The sequence below is a fragment of the Oncorhynchus mykiss genome, chromosome 28 (assembly GCF_013265735.2).
Source record: "Oncorhynchus mykiss isolate Arlee chromosome 28, USDA_OmykA_1.1, whole genome shotgun sequence".
Lineage (NCBI taxonomy): Eukaryota > Metazoa > Chordata > Actinopteri > Salmoniformes > Salmonidae > Oncorhynchus > Oncorhynchus mykiss.
The window spans coordinates 7039060-7058436 of NC_048592.1; the positions used below are offsets into that span (position 1 = coordinate 7039060).

Here is a 19377-nt window from a genome sequence, read left to right on the forward strand (position 1 = left end):
TCTGTGTGGTTGGCTGAAAATAAAATGTGTTTAGAGGCAAAGATATGATACATAACAGGGAAAGCTTTATTGACAATTAGGGTAGCAAAAAAAGGATTTCAGATTAAAGCATTTTTTATTGCATATTACCAAAGCTTACTCTGGAGATTTACAACATTAACAATTAAAATAATAATACTGTCAATGGAACAACAGTAACAACAATCAAGGGTCCAAATAACAATACATTGAAAAATGACAATAAGCATAGAGGACATGTTGGTTTACAATAGCACCCAGACAATTACTCAAATGAGACGTCTTGCTCAACTTTATAATTACAAACCAACATTTTCAAAACGGCATCACTGAACAATATTCTAAGCAACAAAGACATGGCAGACTGGGAAATCAGTCATGCTTCTCTTCTGACTGGCACTTGCAATGGCTGCCAATGAGCCAGCAGCAATTATAGTTGGAACATTCATTTGTGCAGAGAACCCATAATGTGTTCACAATGATGCCCATCCACGTTACCTTATTTTACTATTATGTAGAACTACTGTTGTATTCCTTTACTTAATTCTTCATCAGACTGCATGCCATTTTCCCTCCTATGATTTGCTGGCTTTTCATTTCTTAACCTTTTGTATCATGGGTTTAACTTCCTCCTCCATTTTCTGCCACTTATTTTTCCTCCCCTCTCAGCTTGACCTGTTTTCCCTTTTTCTTCAGCTTAGTTTCTTAATCTCTCTCTCTCTTAGCCCTCTTTTCCTCCCCTTCTCTGCCTTTGGAAAGTATTCTCTCTGGTGTTCCCCTGCTTCTCAGGCCCTTCAGGGACCTCTCTCTGACCCCCTTCTTCAATTGACCTTGTTTGGTTTCCCCGTCATCATCTTCGTCATTAAAGTCAGGTAACCACCAGAACAACACCTCATACAAAGAGGGCTGCAGGAAACAGGAAAGGGTCATTACTACGTTATATGCAACATTTTCCAAGATTTTACTGAGTTACAGTTCATATAAGGAAATCAGTCAATTTAAATAAATAAATTAGGCCCTAATCTATGGATTACACTTGACTTGGAATACAGATTTAAATCTGTTGGTCACAGATACCTTTAAAAAAAAGGTAGGGGCGTGGATCAGAAAACCAGTCCGTATCTGTTGTGACCACCGCATAGAGTTGATCAGGCTGTTGATTGTGGCCTCTGGAATGTTGTCCCACTCCTCTTCAATGGCTCTTCAAAGCTGTTGATTATTGGTGGGAACTGGAACACGCTGGTCAATCCAGCCTGCCCATACCATAACCCCACCGCCACCATGGCACACTCTGTTCACAATGTTGACGTCAGCAAAACACTCGCCTACAAAACGCTCGCCATACACGCTGTCTGCCATCTGCCCGGTGCAGTTGAAACTTGGATTAATCCGTGAAGAGCACACTTCTCCAGCATGCCAGTGGCCATCAAAGGTGAGCATTTGGTGAGCATTTGCCCACTGAAGTCAGTTACAATGCCAAACTGCAATCAGGTCAAGACCCTGGTAAGGACGACGAGCACGCAGATGAGCTTCCTTGAGACGGTTTCTGACAGTTTGTGAAGAAATTCTTCGGTTGCGCAAACCCACAGTTTCATCAGCTGTCCGGGTGGCTGGTCTCAGACGATCCCGCAGGTGCAGAAGCCGGATGTGGAGGTCCTGGGCTGGCGTGGTTACACGTGGTCTGCGGTTGTGAGGCAAGGTAGACGTACTGCCAAATTCTCCAAAATGACATTGGAGGTGGCTTATGGTAAAGAAATGCATGCCAATCGCACGGTCCCCCAAAACTTAGACATGTGGCATTGTGTTGTGTGACAAAACTGCACATTTTAGAGTGGCCTTTTATTGTCTCCAGTGCAAGGTGGTCATGCTGTTTAATCAGCTTTTTGATATGCTACATCTGTCAGGTGGATAGATTATATTGGCAAAGGAGAAAGGCTCACTAACAGGGATGTAAACACATTTGTGCACAAAGTTTTAGAGAAATAAGCTTTTTGTGCATATAGAACATTTCTGGGATCTTTTACTTCAACTCATGAAACATGATACAAACACTTTACATGTTGCATTTATTTTTGTGTTCCGTATAGTATATAGTTTGTTTGCAAACTTCAGCATACAATCACTCATTGACGAGACACAGAGGTCTCAGCCCTCAATGCATTCAGGGCAGAGGAGGCTGGTGAGAGGAGCCATATGAGTGCGGGCACATTGTAATGGCTGGAATCAATAAATAGAACCGAGTCAAACATGGTTACTCTATGTTTGATACCGTTCCATTTATTTAATTACAGCCATTACATTGAGCCCCTCCTCCTATAGCTCCGCCCACCAGCCTCCTCTGATTCAGGGGTATAATAAAAATGTTTTTGGGGAATTTAGAGGTCACATATACATTATTTCACTGAATGTGTATGCATTCACTGAATGTGTATACTACCTAATAAATGTTTACATATACTCATACCTACTAAATATTATAGAAGTATGATTCCATACACACCCGGTGTCACCTAAACGTCCTTGAGAAGCCAGCCATTTGATTGGATGCTCCAGCTAACCGTCAGTGACAGCAGTGGCTGATTTGCAAAGTGCAGATGAAAACCAGCCCACACTGCAGCCCTTAGGAGTGGCACTTTGCAGCAAATCTCCTGTAATTCATACCATGTTGGGAATGAGGATTCTGAGCCCGGAGAGACAGGTGAGTATTTTGTTTCTGTGCCACTACCTCCTGTGGTTGGACTTTGTGGAGTGCCTCACAGTCAGCGCATCAGCATACTCCTCTTCCTCCACAGGCCGTCGACCTTTAATGGTTTCTATAGGATGACAGGGCGCTCACATTATGGATGGAAACTACAACAGAAATGTGTGTCTGTATGTGTCATTGTCACTGACTGGTCTGAGTTAAAGTTTACCCCCCCAAATTAATATTAATTGTGCTTTAACAACTCAACATAATTGTATATAGTAAGTGTAGTGGACTGTGGTCCACACTAGTGTACATGCCATGTAGTTTCTGAAAGCCGGAGCTGAGCAGCAGGATTGTGATAGCTATGAGCAGACAGCGGTTAAGTGTGACCCCTTCCCAGGTTGTCTCTATCTGACTCAGGTTCTGGGGGGATATAGCCTTACGCAGAGACACTGACGAAGGCAGAGACAGAGGGAAAGACACGGGTTATAACAGCATAAATCACAGTGTCGTAAAGTAAAGTGTGTAAAGTACTTTGAAGTACAGCTTAAGTAGTTTTTTGGAGTATTTCTACTTTACTTTACTATTTATATATACAGTACCAGTCAAAGATTTGGACCCACCTACTCATTCAAGGGTTTTAATTTATTTTTAGTATTTTATACATTGTAGAATAATAGTGAAGACATCAAAACTATGAAATAGCACATATGGAATCATGTAGTAACCAAAAAAGTGTTAATATGTCAACCAGCTTCATGAGGTAGTCACCTGGAATGCATTTTAATTAACAGGTGTTTTTTTTGTGGAATTTCTTTCCTTAATGCGTTTGAGCCAATCAGTTGTGTTGTGACAAGGAAGGGTAGGTATACAGAAGATTTGGTAAAATACCAAGTCCATATTATGGCAAGAACAGCTCAAATAAGAATAGAGAAACAAACGTCTATCATTACTTTAAGACATGACGGTCAGTTAATCCGGAAAATGTCAAGAATTTTAAAGTTTCTTGAAGTGCAATCTCAAAAACCATCAAGTGCTATGATGAAACTGAGGACCGCCACAGGAAAGGAAGACCCAGAGTTACCTCTGGTGAAGAGGATAAGTTCATTAGAGTTAACTTCACCTCAGATTGCAGCCCAAATAAATGCTTCACAGAGTTCAAGTACCATACACATCTCAACATCAGCTGTTCAGAAGAGACTGCGTGCATCAGGCCTTCATGGTCAAGATGCTGCAAAGAAACCACTACTAAAAGACGTGCATGGGCCAAGAAACACAAGTAATAGACATTAGACCAGTGGAAATCTGTACTTTTTTTGGTTCCAACTGCCATGTCTTTTTGATGCACAGTAGGTGAACGGATGATCTCTGCATGTGTGGCTCCCACCGTGAAGCATGGAGGAGGAGGTATGATGGTGTGTGGGTGCTTTGCTGGTGACACTGTCTGGGATTTATTTTTTAGAATTCAAGGAACACTTATCTAGCATGATTACCACAGCATTCTACAGCAATTTGGTTTGCGCTTAGTGGGACTATCATCTGTTTTTGAACAGAACATTGACCCAACACACCTCCAGGCTGTGTAAGGGCTATTTGACCAAGAAGGAGAGTGATGGAGCGCTGCATCAGATGACCTGGCCTCCACAATCACCCAACATCAACCCAATTGAGATGGTTTGGGATGAGTTGGACCGCAGAGCGAAAGGAAAGCAGCCATCAAGTGCTCAGCATATGTGGGAACTCCTTCAAGACTTTTGGAAAAGCATTCCTCACAAAGCTGGTTGAGAGAATGCCAAGAGTGTGCAAAGCTATCATCAAGGCAACGGGTGGCTACTTTGAAGAATCTAAAATCAAAAATATATTTTGATTTGTTTAACACTTTTTTGGTTACTCCATGATTCTATTGTTGTTATTTCATAGTTTTGATGTCTTCACTATTATTCTACAATGTATAAAATAGTAAAAAATTAAGAATGAGTAGGTGTGCCCAAACCTTTGACTGGTACTACTATATATATTTTACCCCTTTTTTATCCCAAATTTCATGACATCCAATTGGTAGTTACAGTCTTGTCCCATCGCTGCAACTCACGTATGGGCTTGGCAGAGGCGAAGATCGAGAGTCATGCTTCCAAGCCACACTGCTTCTTGACACAATGCTCGCTTAATCAGGAAGCTAGTCACACCAATGTGTCTGAGGAAAAACCGTACAACTGGCAACCATGTCAGCGTTCATGCGCCCGACCTGCCACAGGTGTTGCTAGATCGCGATGGAACATGGAGATCCCGTTAGGACAAACCCTCCCCTAACCTGGACGACGCTAGGCCAATTGTGCGCTGCCTCATGCGTCTCTCGATCGCGGCCGGCTGCGACACAGCCCTGGATCGAACCCGAGTCTGTAGTGGCGCCTCAAGAACTGCTATGCAGTGCCTAAGACCGCAGCACCACTCAGGAGGCCGACTAATATTTACATTATTTACTTTTACTTCACTACATTCCTAAAGAAAATAATGTACTTTTTACTCCCTACATTAACCTTGACACCCAAAAGTACTCATTACATTTTAAATGCTAAGCACGATAGGAAAATTGTCCAGAGAACCCTGATATTCCTGCCTTCTGTACAGATGTATCGACGTACGCATTCCTTACTCGGTCATCCTCTGGGCAATGAAGATTTTACCCCCGACATTCAGTAAGGATATTGGGCGGAATTGGCTGATGTTCACCGCACCCTTCTCCTTCAGGACATATATTTAGAACCAAATACTTTTAGACTTTTACTCAAGTAGTATTTTACTGCATAACTTTCACTTTTACTTGAGTAACTTTCTATAAAGGTATCTTTACTTTTACTCATGTATGACAATTGGGTACTTTTTCCACCACTGATAAATCAGGTGACTTTGTCATGTTATTGTGGGAGAGAGACAGAGAACGAGAGATAGAGATATAAAGGGCAGAGAGAGACAGAGAGAGAGGTGGGCTCACTGCTTCTGCCGGGGACACTGGGTTCTCTGGGCATTATCTTGGGGACTTGCTGCTGCAAGATTGGAGGTTCATGTTGAGAAGGCATGGTCTGTTCCTGTAGGGTTATTCATCTTTCCTTAGCATACATTTCTGCAAAGAAACAGTACAGTTAGCCAGGGGCTATGTTGACCACCAGATAACCACATAATATACACTTAACAAAAATAAAAACGCAACATGCAACAATTTCTAAGATTTTACTGAGTTACAGGTCATGTAAGGAATTTGTCAATTCAAATAAATTAATTAGGCCCTAATATTTGGATTTCACATGACTGGGAATACAGATATGCATGTTGGTCAAAGATACCTTTAAAAAGTAGCGGCTTGGATCAGAAAACCAGTCAGTATCTGGTGTGACCACCACATAGAGTTGATCAAGCTGTTGATTGTGGCCTGTGGAATGTTGTTCCACTCCTCTTCAATGGCTGTGCAAAGTTGCTGGATATTGGCGGGAACTGGAACACGCTGTCAAACATGTCAATCCAGAGCATCCCAAACAGGCTCAATGGGTGACATGTCTGGTGAGTATGCAGGCCATCAAATCAAATCAAATGTATTTATATAGCCCTTCGTACATCAGCTGATATCTCAAAGTGCTGTACAGAAACCCAGCCTAAAACCCCAAACAGCAAGCAATGCAGGTGTAGAAGCACGGTGGCTAGGAAAAACTCCCTAGAAAGGCCAAAACCTAGGAAGAAACCTAGAGAGGAACCAGGCTATGTGGGGTGGCCAGTCCTCTTCTGGCTGTGCCGGGTGGAGATTATAACAAAACATGGTCAAGATGTTCAAATGTTCATAAATGACCAACATGGCCATGGAAGAACTGGGACATATTCAGCTTCCAGGAATTGTGTACAGATCCTTGCAACATGGGGCCGTACATGAGGTGACTGCGGCAGATGAATGGCACGACAATGGGCCTCAGAATCTCGTTATGGTATCTCTGTACGTTGAAATTACCATCGATAAAATGTTGGAGACGACTTATGGTAGGGAAATTAGCATAAAATGATCTGGCAACAACTCTAGTGGACATTCCTGCAGTCAAGCATGCCAATTACATGCTCCCTCAAAATTTTAGACATCTGTGGCATTGTGTTGTGTGACAAAGCTGTACATTTTAGAGTAGCCTTTTATTGTCCCCAGCACAAGGTGCACATGTGTATTGATCATGCTGTTTATTCAGGAGAAATGCTCACTAACAGGGATGTAAACAAATTTGTGCACAACATTTTAGAAAAATAAGCTTTTTACACATTTCTGGGATCTTTTATTTCAGCTCAGGAACCATGGGACCAACACCTTACATGTTGCATTTATATTTTGGTTTAGTATAGTATTAGAAGCATCATGTTACATCCATATGTCACATTTAGCAGGGATGGACAGGGTTTTGGTACTGTATAACGGCTAGTGGTAAGTCTCACGGCTAGTGATGTAAAATGCGGTAAGTAAAGGAGCGTGAGAGAAATTAAATGAGAGGAAGAGAGACAATGTAGTTGTAACTAACCTCCCTTGCTTTAAGGATAGGAGCTCTGCTGCCAGTAAGTTACTGTAGTTGAAACTCCCCCAGTGCATCTGTGTGAGGTGAATTCACACTACGGTGCTCATAGGACCAGAGATCATATTTCAACGGCATGGTGAATATTTAGAGGTATGCTGATACCACCAGGCTGCACCAATCACGTTATTAGAAACCGGTGTTCTGAAATAGGGCCCATAATGGTTTTAGTACACTTTATGTAAAGGCTTCTTAACATCAAGACAGCCATGGCAGACGGTTTACATGGTTTTAATGCTCATCAAACCATTCAGTGACCACTTGTGCCCTGTGGATGGGGAAATTGTCATTCTATGGGGGAATAGCCATGGTATCCAAAATAATGGATAACTGGACCTGCCCAGCATTTTTATACATGACCCTAAGCATGATGGGATGTTAATTATTTAATTACCTCAAGAACCACACCTGTGTGGAAGCACCTGCTTTCAGTATACTTTGTATCCCTCATTTACTCAAGGTGTCCTTTATTTTGGCAGTTACACTATATATACAAAAGTATGTGGACAACCCTTCAAATTAGTGGGTTTGGCTATTTCAGCCAAACCAGTTTCTGACAGGTGTATAAAATCGAGCACATAGCCATGCAACCTCCATGCACAAACATTGGCAGCAGAATGGCCTTACTGAAGAGCTCAGTGACTTTCAACGTGCCACCGTCATTGGATGCCACCTTTCCAACAAGTGATTTCGTCAAATTTCTGCACAGCTAGAGCTAACCCGGTCAACTGTAAGTTCTGTTATTGTGATGTGGAAACGTCTAGGAACAACAACAGCTTAGCTGAGAAGTGGTAGGGCACACAAGCTCATAGAATGGGACTGGCGAGTGCTGTAGCGCATAAAAATAGTCTGTCCTGTCCACAGTGCACAAAGCGAGATCCATACAGAAATGGTTTGTTGAGATTGGTGTGGAAGAACTTGACTGGCTTGCACAGAGCCCTGACCTCAACCCCATCGAACACCTTTGGGATGAATTGGAACGCCGACTGCAAGCCAGGCCTAATCGCCCAACATCAGTGCCGACCTCACTAATACCCTTGTGGCTGAATGGACGCAAGTGGAAAGCCTTCCCAGAAGATTGGAGGCTGTTATAGCAGCAAAGGGGGGACCCACTCAATATTAATGCCCATGATTTTGGAATGAGGATTTTGAAGCGTCACATACTTTTGGTCATGTAGTATACCTATAGATCACACAGCTGGTAAAGGAGAAAAGCCATCACAATGCTTGGCTGTGTCACTCATGTTTCCTGGCTCAGTAATACTTAGCAATATTTGATTGATGGTCTGCCACATGAACTAAAACAGTGCCTGACTCATGCTCTTTGTTGCGGTCAGTGAGTTTTAGTTGCGTCAGTGGTCTACACCAAATGTGTGTGTGTGTGTGTATATGCGTGTGTGTGTGTGTGTGTATGTGCATGTGTGTGTTCCTTACCTGGAACTGGTCTGCGGGCTTTTGAGGGGGAGGCTCTGGCCTGCCTAACTCCTCCTCAAACATCTCAAAACTCTCTTCCATCTTTGCCCTGACAGGGAGAAATAGAGGGGGAAATGAGAAAAGGGAGGGAAAGAGAAAGAGATTTATAGAACTGGCTCTGTATTTTTAGATTAGCTATTTTTGCTTGTTGTCAATAGACAATCACATATTGCAGATCTGTATATCTGTATATCAGCTATTATATAATCAGTCATTACAAAAATAGATATTGTGTATAAACCAACACATTACAGCTATTACATGCTCAATTGCTTTGTAATAGACCTAAATACCTTGGTAAAGCAACAACAACAAAGCAATAAAGGCCTCCCAACAACTTCTTTAGCACGTGAATAACTTGAGGCCCTAAATGATTACATTCTAATTCACTGAAGCCATAGTTGAGGACATTACATTTCTGATCTAACCCTGAACTAATTTTATAACAGTCCTAAAAATAGGGATGAGTCCAAACCAACCTTTCTTATAGTATATGTCGTGACCCACGGACCTGTTAATTGTGGGTAGCGATGTGTTTACTGCAGCCTTTCTTAAAAGTATGGGTCACGACCCAAAGTCGGTCGCAGACCTGTTAATGGTGGGTCGCGAAGTGTTAGAGTAAATGTATCATTATTTAATGAATTACTGGAATTGATTTGGCCTAGTGCAAATGCGCTCTGTTCAGTGCGCTCTCTGCTTGGCAGCGGTGTCAGTTTGGCAGCTGCCGAGTGGGAGGGAAATGCCCGTGTGCTTCGCGGTTTACCAGATATTTTTTCTGCAGTTTTCTTGAAGATCTCTCCAAGACCCGCACGCTGCAGCGCTGTCGTTCAGCAGCAGATGATGTGCTGTCCGCCAATGACTTGTCATTCCTACTCGCCATCACTCACTGCCATCAAATGGAGTCAAGCTAGCCACAAATGTTGACTGAGCTCAATCATCATGAAACGCAAATACAGCGACGAGTTTCTCTCTCTTGGGGTGTGTTCGTAAATTCAATCTGGAGTGCCAGAGTGCGCGTTCGTAAATTCAGAGTTGTCAGATTGTCCTTTCGTAAATTCAGATCGTTGCGCTCTGGATGAGTAGTAAGGTTGATCCGAGCGTTTTGTTACAATACCTCACAACAGCTTCAGTGCTTGACTGCGAACTGGCTAACTTGCTGGTTACTTCCAGACACAAATGAGAGAACACCTCAGACTATTTGACTCACTCTAGCAGAGCTGGTTATACTGTTTTCATGTTATCCATAGCGTTGTTGACTGTAACTGTGCTACTGGCAACAACTGAATTACATCCCCCCCCCCCTCCAACGTTTACTGCCACCGACCATATTCAACGGGTGTTGAGCGTTCGTAAATGCATCAGTTATTCTGCGCTCTGGCACACTCAGACGAGAGTGCTCTGAAATCGGAGAGATAGCCAGATCGAATTTACGAACGCACCCTTGTTTTCATACAAACTTTGAGAAACGAAGAGGAGTGCCCACAATATATTTTGTGCGGGGAAGTGCTTAGTAATAAGTCTCTCAAAAGGAAAACATTTAAATGACACAACCTGACCAAACATCAACAGCAGGGAGTTATTTCAGAACAGGGTGGAATGCTTCAGGAAACTGCTTCAACAGTGGAAAAGTAAGTCGGCTAGCATGGCATTGTTGTCATTTTATAACAGGTGATGATGATAAGCAGAAATAAGGGAGTACAATCTCTCACAGTAGTAGAAGTGAGTTTCTCTTTCAAACAATTCCCTTGTACACAGCTAATAGCTAACGTTAGCCAAAGCAAGCTAGCTAGCTACTGATAGTGTGCAACCCTAAGTAACAGTATATAAACTTAAAAAAGAAACGTCCTCTCACTGTCAACTGCGTTTATTTTCAGCAAACTTAACATGTGTACATATTTGTATGAGCATAAGCTTCAACAACAGACATAAACTGAACAAGTTCCACAGACATGTGACTAACAGAAATGTAATAATGTGTCCCTGAACAAAGGGGGGTCAAAATCAAAAGTAACAGTCAGTATCTGGTGTGGCCACCAGCTGCAATAAGTACTGCAGTCCTCATGGACTGCACCAGATTTGCCAGTTCTTGCTATGATCTGTTACCCCACTCTTCCACCAAGGCATCTGCAAGTTCCCAGACATTTCTGGGGGGGAATGGACCTAGCCCTCACCTTCCAATCCAACAGGTCCCAGACGTGCTCAATGGGATTGAGATCCAGGCACGTCGCTGGACATGGCAGAACACTGACATTCCTGTCTTGCAGGAAATCTCGCACAGAACGAGCAGTATGGCTGGTAGCATTGTCACGCTGGAGGGTCATGTCAGGATGAGCCTGCAGGGAGGGTACCACATGAGGGAGGAGGATGTCTTCCCTGTAATGCACAGCGTTGAGATTGCCTGCAATGACAACAAGCTCAGTCCGATGATGCTCTGACACACCGCCCCAGACCATGACGGACACTCCACCTCCAAATCGATCCCGCTCCAGAGTACAGGCCTCGGTGTAACGTTCATTCCTTCGACGATAAACACGAATCCGACCATCACCCCTGGTGAGACAAAACCGCGACTTGTCAGTGAAGAGCACTTTTTGCCAGTCCTGTCTGGTCCAGTGACAGAGAGTTTGTGCCCATAGGTGACATTGTTGTCGCTGATGTCTGGTGAGGACCTGCCTTTGCAACAGGCCTACAAGCCCTCAGTCCAGCCTCTCTCAGCCTATTACGGACAGTCTGAGCACTGATGGAGGGATTGTGCGTTCCTGGTGTAACTCAGGCAGTTGTTGTTGCCATCCTGTACCTGTCCCGCAGGTGTGATGTTCGGATGTACCAATCCTGTGCAGGTATTGTTACACGTGGTCTGCCACTGCGAGGACGATCAGCTGTCCATCCTGTCTCCTTGTAGCGCTGTCTTAGGTGTCTCACAGTACGGACACTGCAATTTATTGCCCTGGCCACATCTGCAGTCCTCATGTCTCCTTGCAGCATGCCAAAGGCACGTTCACATAGATGAGCAGGGACCCTGGGCATCTTTCTTGTGGTGTTTTTCAGAGTCAGTAGAAAGGCCTCTTTAGTTTTCGTACCGGTGACCTTAATTGCCTACCGGTGACCTTAATTGCCTACCGGTGACCTTAATTGCCTACCGTCTGTAAGCTGTTAGTGTCTTAACGACCGTTCCACAGGTGCATGTTAATTAATTGTTTATGGTTCATTGAACAAGCATGTGAAACAGTGTTTAAACCCTTTACAATGAAGATCTGTGAAGTTATTTGGATTTTTACAAATTATCTTTGAAGGACAGGGTCCTGAAAAGTGGCCGTTTCTTTTTTTTGCTGAGTTTATGAAGATGAAAAATGATCAGACCAACTGTACTTCTTACTGTAAAAATGATTGGTGAAAACACATCTAGGTTGCAACTATTGTGGTTAAAATACAAGTAATATTTTTTTTCTGAACTGGAATAAACTGATTGAAGCAAGATGCTTTTTGAGGCAAACACACTCACACAGGTCTGGGTTGTTCATCTACAGCAGGAAGCGGTCTCCTGCCTGACTGAGAAAGCAGTAGATGTTCTGATCCAGTTTGTCACCACATGCCTGTGTGAGTTAGGGTTCTCAACTCTGGCGTAATTAATGAACAAGTACAGAAACAGACTCAATGCTGAGGACGACCTCAGGGTTGCAGTGTCCAAAACTGAGCCCAGAATAAACATGCTCGTTGAAAACTTCAACCAGCCACACACCTCTCATTAGGATAGTATGTGTTTTTCTGGTCTAGATCTGTGTGATATGATCAGTCAGTTAATTCCAATTTAGAATACAAATGATGTATTGTATTTTAACAATAACAGTTCCAACCTAGATTTGTTTTCAACAATACTTTCTACAGTAAGATGTACAGTAGGCCTGATAATTTTTCATCTGTACTGTTACTTAGGGTTGCACTGTCAAAAACGGAGCCTGTGTGTGTGTTTGTGTAATGTTATACATCTGTGTCATGTGATCAATCCCTTTTTTCCAGCTCAGAATGAAAATGATTTATTGTATTTTAACAGCAACCGTTCCAACCTCGACAGATATGTAAGAGTGTTTTTAATGGGGGAAAATAAACATGAATAGCTATTTTATATTTACTTTATTTGATATTTGTCTATATTGCATTTGTTTTAGGCTGGCATAAGGGCAATGACATGTACTTGAAATATAGTTGCATGTTTTCATAAGTTTGGGTCCCAGGAAAACAGAGAATTTCGAATTTGGGTCCCAGGCTGAAAAAGTTTAAGAAACTATAGACAGAGACATTCTAGATACACAGAATTGCAGAGATACATTGATGTTCCAGCTGTGGTAGCAGCTTGTCACTCCAATTACATGGACGATTCTAACCCTTGAACTCAGACGGTGTGTGTCTTACCTGGTTCGACATGAGGCTTCCCCCAGAAAACACCAAGGACCTCTATCACGAGCAGTTGTCCTGTAGCAGGGCTGAGGTGGTGGTAGAGACATCCTCTGTGTGGAGGGTGATAGCCAAGCACAGGTGCAGCCTGGAGAAATAAAAAATAAAAAGCATTTTGTGTCAGCCAGGGGGCTTGAACAAGGCTGGGTGGACTACATGCCAGCTGCCAAATCCAGAGAGAGAAAGAGGGATGGGGGGAGAAAGCAAGGCCAGGGTTATGCTAAATCAGGAATGGCCACTCTTGATGCTGCAGGGATGCTTTGTATGTAGGCTTTTGTTTCAGACCAGAACCCACCTGAGTCAATTATTTCCTTATTTTTGAATTAAGTTACCCATGGATGCTTATAATTCAACTTTGATGTTTTTGGGTCAACACTAAGATGTTTTATTTGTATCAAGCTTTATGGGTGATAACTGGGCCCGGTTTCCTAAAAGCATCTTATGGCTAAATTAATCGTTGGAACCTTTGTTAAATCTCAGAGCTGTTTCACCAAAACCATATTTTCTAAAGTTGCACTTAACAACGCTTGCTAAATAATCATATTGAAATCAATGTCATGTTCAATCAATTTATTATATTTTGCTAATTGTAGGCTACTGTCTAATTTCTGCCTCAATTTATTTCATGTGTAACAATGTATGCCAAATCTGTGATTTAGTGCATTATTATATGGTAGCCTACGATAAGCCGCAATATTTGCAGCCATAGGCCTAGGCCTGTAGGTGATAATCTCTCTAGGAGCTGATCCGTCGTCAGTATTGTGCAATAATTCTAATGTTAAAGTATGATTTGAATGGAAAAGACTGATCATAGAGCATCGCTGCTGTTCTTTTGATCCTATCAATACACGACACGCCTCAACTACGCACTTGAGCGAACGTTCTCTCTGCATGGTGTTTTGGGAAACTTATGTTACATCTTCAGCCCTTCTACGAAAGATATATTCGGAAACTGAAAATCCTTCGCTCATTATTTCAGTAGCCTACCAAATGAGGGTGTCATTTGCAGAATCGGCCACCAGGGAGCTGTACAAGGCCAGAGGTACAGTAGAGGCCAAGCCGGGGCTGATTCAGGTGGTTGAAGTATCCAGTGCATTTCAGTCAGCTGTGTTACCTAATAGTCACATTTAGAGAGAATATGCACATTTCGATGTGTGTCCTTTTGTGATACACAATATTAACTCAAGAAAAATGAGAAAATGCTGAATAACTTGTTTTGGTGACAGTGTTGGAGGGGGTTTTGGAAGGGATGGGGAGGGCTTTGGTACAGGATTTGGGAGTTCGGGAGAAACGAGCTGGGAAGCAGGATTAGCTAGTGGGGAGGAAGGCTGAGTAGTGGCATTGTTTGTGGCTGAGCCATTCTTGGTACTGCATGTGATCCGGACGGTGCCTGCCAGTGGTCACCCTCTATCGGGTACAGTGGACAGGATCTGTGGCTCAAATTACACCCTATACTTCAGATAAGGTACTACTTGGAAATTCTACTCGACCTATAGTGTACTGCTATTGATCCGTCTGCATAGCAGTGCACTACATAAGGAACAGGGTGTTGTTATTTATTTGGCCCCCTAAGACTCGTTATTTGGTTTTCCTCTAAGACTCGTTGAACGACCCTGAGATTCTATACCAGGCATTATGCACTACTGTATATGCTGCAGTCTATCTCATACCCATACTGTATATTGATGGAATGTCTGATTTGGAAGTTATAATGCAGAAGTCTTGCTGACTTAATTTTTAATTTTTAAAAAATTTTTTCTCGCTTAGATGGCTTGTCATTATTGATTAGTCCAAAGGATATGAACTTGTAAGAACTGGAGAGCGGACTGAGTTATTTGTTTGATCAACAAGATTGTGTGTTTTTCCCCTAATTTAATCCGATTTGAAATAGCCAGAGAAATCAGAGTGACTCTCTTGTCAATGTTGTGAGTTAAAATGTTTTCATTTAACCTTTATTTAACCAGGCAAGTCAGTTAAGAACAAATTCTTATTTTACAATGACGGCCTACACCAGCCAAGCCCCGCCTAACCTGGACGACGCTACGGCAATTGTGTGCCGCCCTATGGGACTCCCGATCACGGCCGGTTGTGATACAGCCCAGGATCGAACCAGGGTCTGTAGTGATGCCTCTAGCACTGAGGTGCAGTTCCTTAGACCGCTGCGCCACTCGGGAGTACAGTAGGGAGAAGTCTTCCAAGTTTGTCCCAAAGTCTTGGGACTGTTTCAAGGTCCACGGAAGACCCATACCGACATAGTTTTGGGTAAAGTGGGCTAACAAAGCCTCCGAACTCCCTGTGTCTCAAATTCTCTCACATGGGCATGCTCGGGTTGGATGTGGCGCTTCTGAATCTGTCGCTTTTGACCTTATGTAATGAAGAAATAGCTCAGAGGGCAAAGTGACTGTGTCTGTCAACCACGTTCGACCCTCTCTATGCCCTGCCTCCCTACGGGACAGGATGAAGCGTAAAATCCCATTAGCTCTTATTACCTGGCTGCCAGTTAGAGGGTATGATGACTTCACAGACTAAGTAAGCGTGACTGTTAATTGTTAATTCTATTGTTGAACAGTCAGCGACAGTCTGACGATGAGGAACGCAGCCACAGATTGTAGTGATAATGGCTGTAACAGCAATTGACAATGTGACAGTGCATTAACCACAATGCCGGATATGCTCCATTTACGGTTTGTACCAATACTGTGTAAAGTTTGTACCTGTGATTATTAAGAGGGAATAAAATAGAAAATAGTATAAATAAATACTGTTTATTTTGGTATTTTATGAACTTATCATGCCTTCTCATCCCTCAAGCCTGCCTCAGTAACATGCAGGGATTAAAGACCAGAGGACATAGCACTTCTAAAACATTTGAAGAAAAGGAGGAATATGGAAATGGAATGGATGATGATGATGATGGAGGGATAGAGAAATGGAGGAGAGGTACAGTCATCACAAAACCTGACGAGAAGGCAGGCAAAGCCTGTAAAAAAAAAAAAAAAAGTGTAGTATGAATCACTGCTTCTGGATTGTTTTCTGCACTGCCTCTGGAGTGTTTTTTCGGGAGAGAGTGAGGGTAAAGCCATTCAATGCAGATCTCTTCAGAATGCTGTCGATTAGTGGTGGGGAATCACGAATCTGCATCCAGCAGAGTGGGATAAACTGTTCTAATCTAGGAGGACTCCGCATACGAAGTAACGGAACACTCAGAGGGGGTCAGTGTTCCGGAATTAGAATGTTCAAATATTCTAATGTTCAGACCAAGGACAGAGGTGTGAAAGGATGTTTGGTCGTTTCTGTGGGAGTTCGTCAAAGTGGGTTGATGGAATAAAATGAAAGTGAAGAAGTAGTGTGTTGGACCGTGTACAAACAATTTGCCACCACCTTGGCTCTGAAATGACATTTCTGTAGGCCTGTAAGGATGGTTATAGATGAGCATTATCCTGAATAATACATCTTAAGACTGGACTGTCATCTGATTGATATTATTCAGCAGTTGTCTCCAGGACATGTTGGGGTAGCTAGAAGGTATCACAACTGAAACTCCAGGCTTCCTCTGATACAGGTCGAAATCAATGCATTTGTTCTCTTTGACATTTGTTCTCTTTGATATATAGTCCACTCTTCTCTCTCTCATTTTCTCTATTTGTCTACTTCCCACCTTCGATCTCCCATAAACTACTGTATGTGCTGTACCATATGTACATACCCTCCCTAGTTCTGTGGGAAAATACAAAAATTCTCACTCAGGCCTCAGGCGGACGGACGACTGTTCAGACATCTCATCTGGGTGGTGATCCATCCACCATTCTCCCACCAGAGGAGAGGAAAGCAGAGGAGTGACGCCTGAGAATAAAGGGCAGAACAGAGAGTTTTGGGGCTTGGCATGCAGTGGCCTGTAATGAGCAATTGTCCCAGAGGTGGGCTGACACATCCACATTCATGGTGTGTTACCGCACTGTTCTGTGGTTACGTTAGTGTCAAAAACTACATTGTTTTCCATCAAGTTCAGGCCTTGCGTTGCTGCTCATTGATCTTATTAATAGAGCCTCCAGAGGATCCTGGCAGGCTTCTTTTTTCTGTGTTCTGGCAGCAGGTGTAGTTCCCGGAGGGAAGAGGATTGAGTCAGCAAAGAGTGAAGAGGTAGATTATTGGAGTACACGTGAGGGTGAATAGAGTAGGTGGATAGGTGTGTGTATGTGTGAGTGTGTATACAGTGTATGCCTGTTTCTTTCTCTGGTGATGAGTTTGGGAGAGGCAAATGATGTCCCTAGGTAATGACAGCCCCAGTCATTAGAGCTGGCAGTACTTGATACTGGAGTAGCAGGCACAGGTGTTGGTGGGGTGGCTGATAACCACGTAATAAGACCCTGTGCTGAGTGGACACCCGTGGTGACAGGAGAGGAGAGGAAAGAAATGAGAGGAAAAGGGAGGGAGAAGGAGGAGAGAAAAGAAGCAGAGCCTGGCTGAAGAGCAGCTGAAAAGGAGCTTTGACATTGGAGAAGTGCACTGACTGTACTGAAGTAATGGAGAGGAGCATCAGAAAGGAGGATGTAGGGCAGCTGGGCAGGGCCAATCAAATCTGCTGTTGACCAACAGCAGAGACGGTAGAGAAAGCAAGACATCTCATGGATGTTTGTATATACAGTACTAGTCAAAGTGTGGACACCTACTCATTCAAGTTTTTTTTGTAGAATAATTGTAGAATAATAGTGAAGACATCAAAACTATGAAATAACACACATGGAATCATGTAGTAACTAAAAAAATCTAAATATTTTTTATATTTGAGATTCTTCAAAGTAGCCACCCTTTGCCTTGATGACAGCTTTGCACACTCTTGGCATTCTCTCAACCAGCTTCACCTGGAATGCCTTTCCAACAGGAAGGAGTTCCCACATATGCTGAGCACTTGTTGGCTGCTTTACCTTCACTCATCCCAAACCATCTCAATTGGGTTGAGGTCGGGTGATTGTGGAAGCCAGGTCAACTGATGCAGCACTCCATCACTCTCCTTCTTGGTCAAATAGCCCTTACACAGCCTGGAGGTGTCTTTTGGATCATTGTCCTGTTGAAAAACAAATGATAGTACCACTAAGTGCAAACCAAACGGGATGGTGTATCGCTGCAAAATGCTGTGGTAGCTATGCTGGTTAATGTCGCCTTGAATTCTAAATAAAATCACAGACAGTGTCACCAGCAAAGCACCATCACACCACCTCCTCCATGCTTCATGGTGGGAACCACACATGCAGAGATCATCCATTCCCCTACTCTGCGTCTCACAAAGCCACAGCGGTTGGAAACAGAAATAAATAATGTTGACTATTCAGGCCAAAGGACAGATTTCCACCTGTCTAATGTCCATTGCTTGGCCCAATCAAGTCTCTTCTACTTATTGGTGACCTTTAGTAGTGGTTTCTTTGCAGCAATTCGACCATCAAGGCCTGATTCACGCAGTCTCCTCTGAACAGTTGATGAGATGTGTCTGTTACTTGAACTATGTAAAGCATTTATTTGGGCTGCAATTTCTGTTTTTTGCAACTGCACTTGAAGAAACTTTCAAAGTTCTTGACATTTTTCAGAATTGACTGACCTTTGTGTCTTAAAGTAATGATGGCCTGTCATTTCTCTTTGCTTATTTGAGCTGTTCTTGCCATAATATGGACTTAGTCTTTTACCAAATATGGCTATCTTCTGTATACCACCCCTACCTTGTCACAGCACAACTGATTGGCTCAAACGCATTAATTAAGATGGAAAGAAATTCAACAAATTAACTTTTAGAAGGCACACCCGTTAATTGAAATGCATTCCAGGTGACTACCTCATGAAGCTAGTTGAGAGAATGCCAAGAGTGTGCAAAGCTGTCACCAAGGCAAAGGGTGGTTACTTTGAAGAATCTCAAATATAACAAATATTTAGATTTTTTTAAACACTTTTTTGGTTACTACATGATTCCATGTGTGTTCTTTCATAGTTTTGATGTCGTCACTATTATTCTACAATGTAGAAAATAGTAAAAATAAAAACCCTGGAATGAATAGTTGTACAACATTTTTACTGGTACTGTATATTCTATCTAAAACAGATGACCACCTCTATGTACACTTTAAATTGGGCACACCTTAAACAACATTAATCCTGAATTGTTAG

The 19377-nt window shown here is 42.8% G+C and overlaps 1 long non-coding RNA gene across 2 annotated transcripts; it reads right to left on the reverse strand.

The window, feature by feature from the left end:
• Window positions 1–34: 34 nt before the first annotated feature.
• LOC110508412 lies at window positions 35–13314 on the reverse strand. 2 transcript variants are annotated; one of them, XR_002471307.2, is made up of 5 exons: window positions 13183–13314; window positions 8734–8821; window positions 5697–5825; window positions 2680–2831; window positions 35–924 (listed from the first exon to the last, which is right to left on the reverse strand). It is a non-coding gene; the product is annotated as an uncharacterized LOC110508412 (long non-coding RNA). The 2 variants fall into 2 exon arrangements; XR_005040218.1 differs by lacking the exon at window positions 35–924 and having other exon boundaries at window positions 1987–2831.
• Between the last annotated feature and the right edge of the window lie 6063 nt (window positions 13315–19377).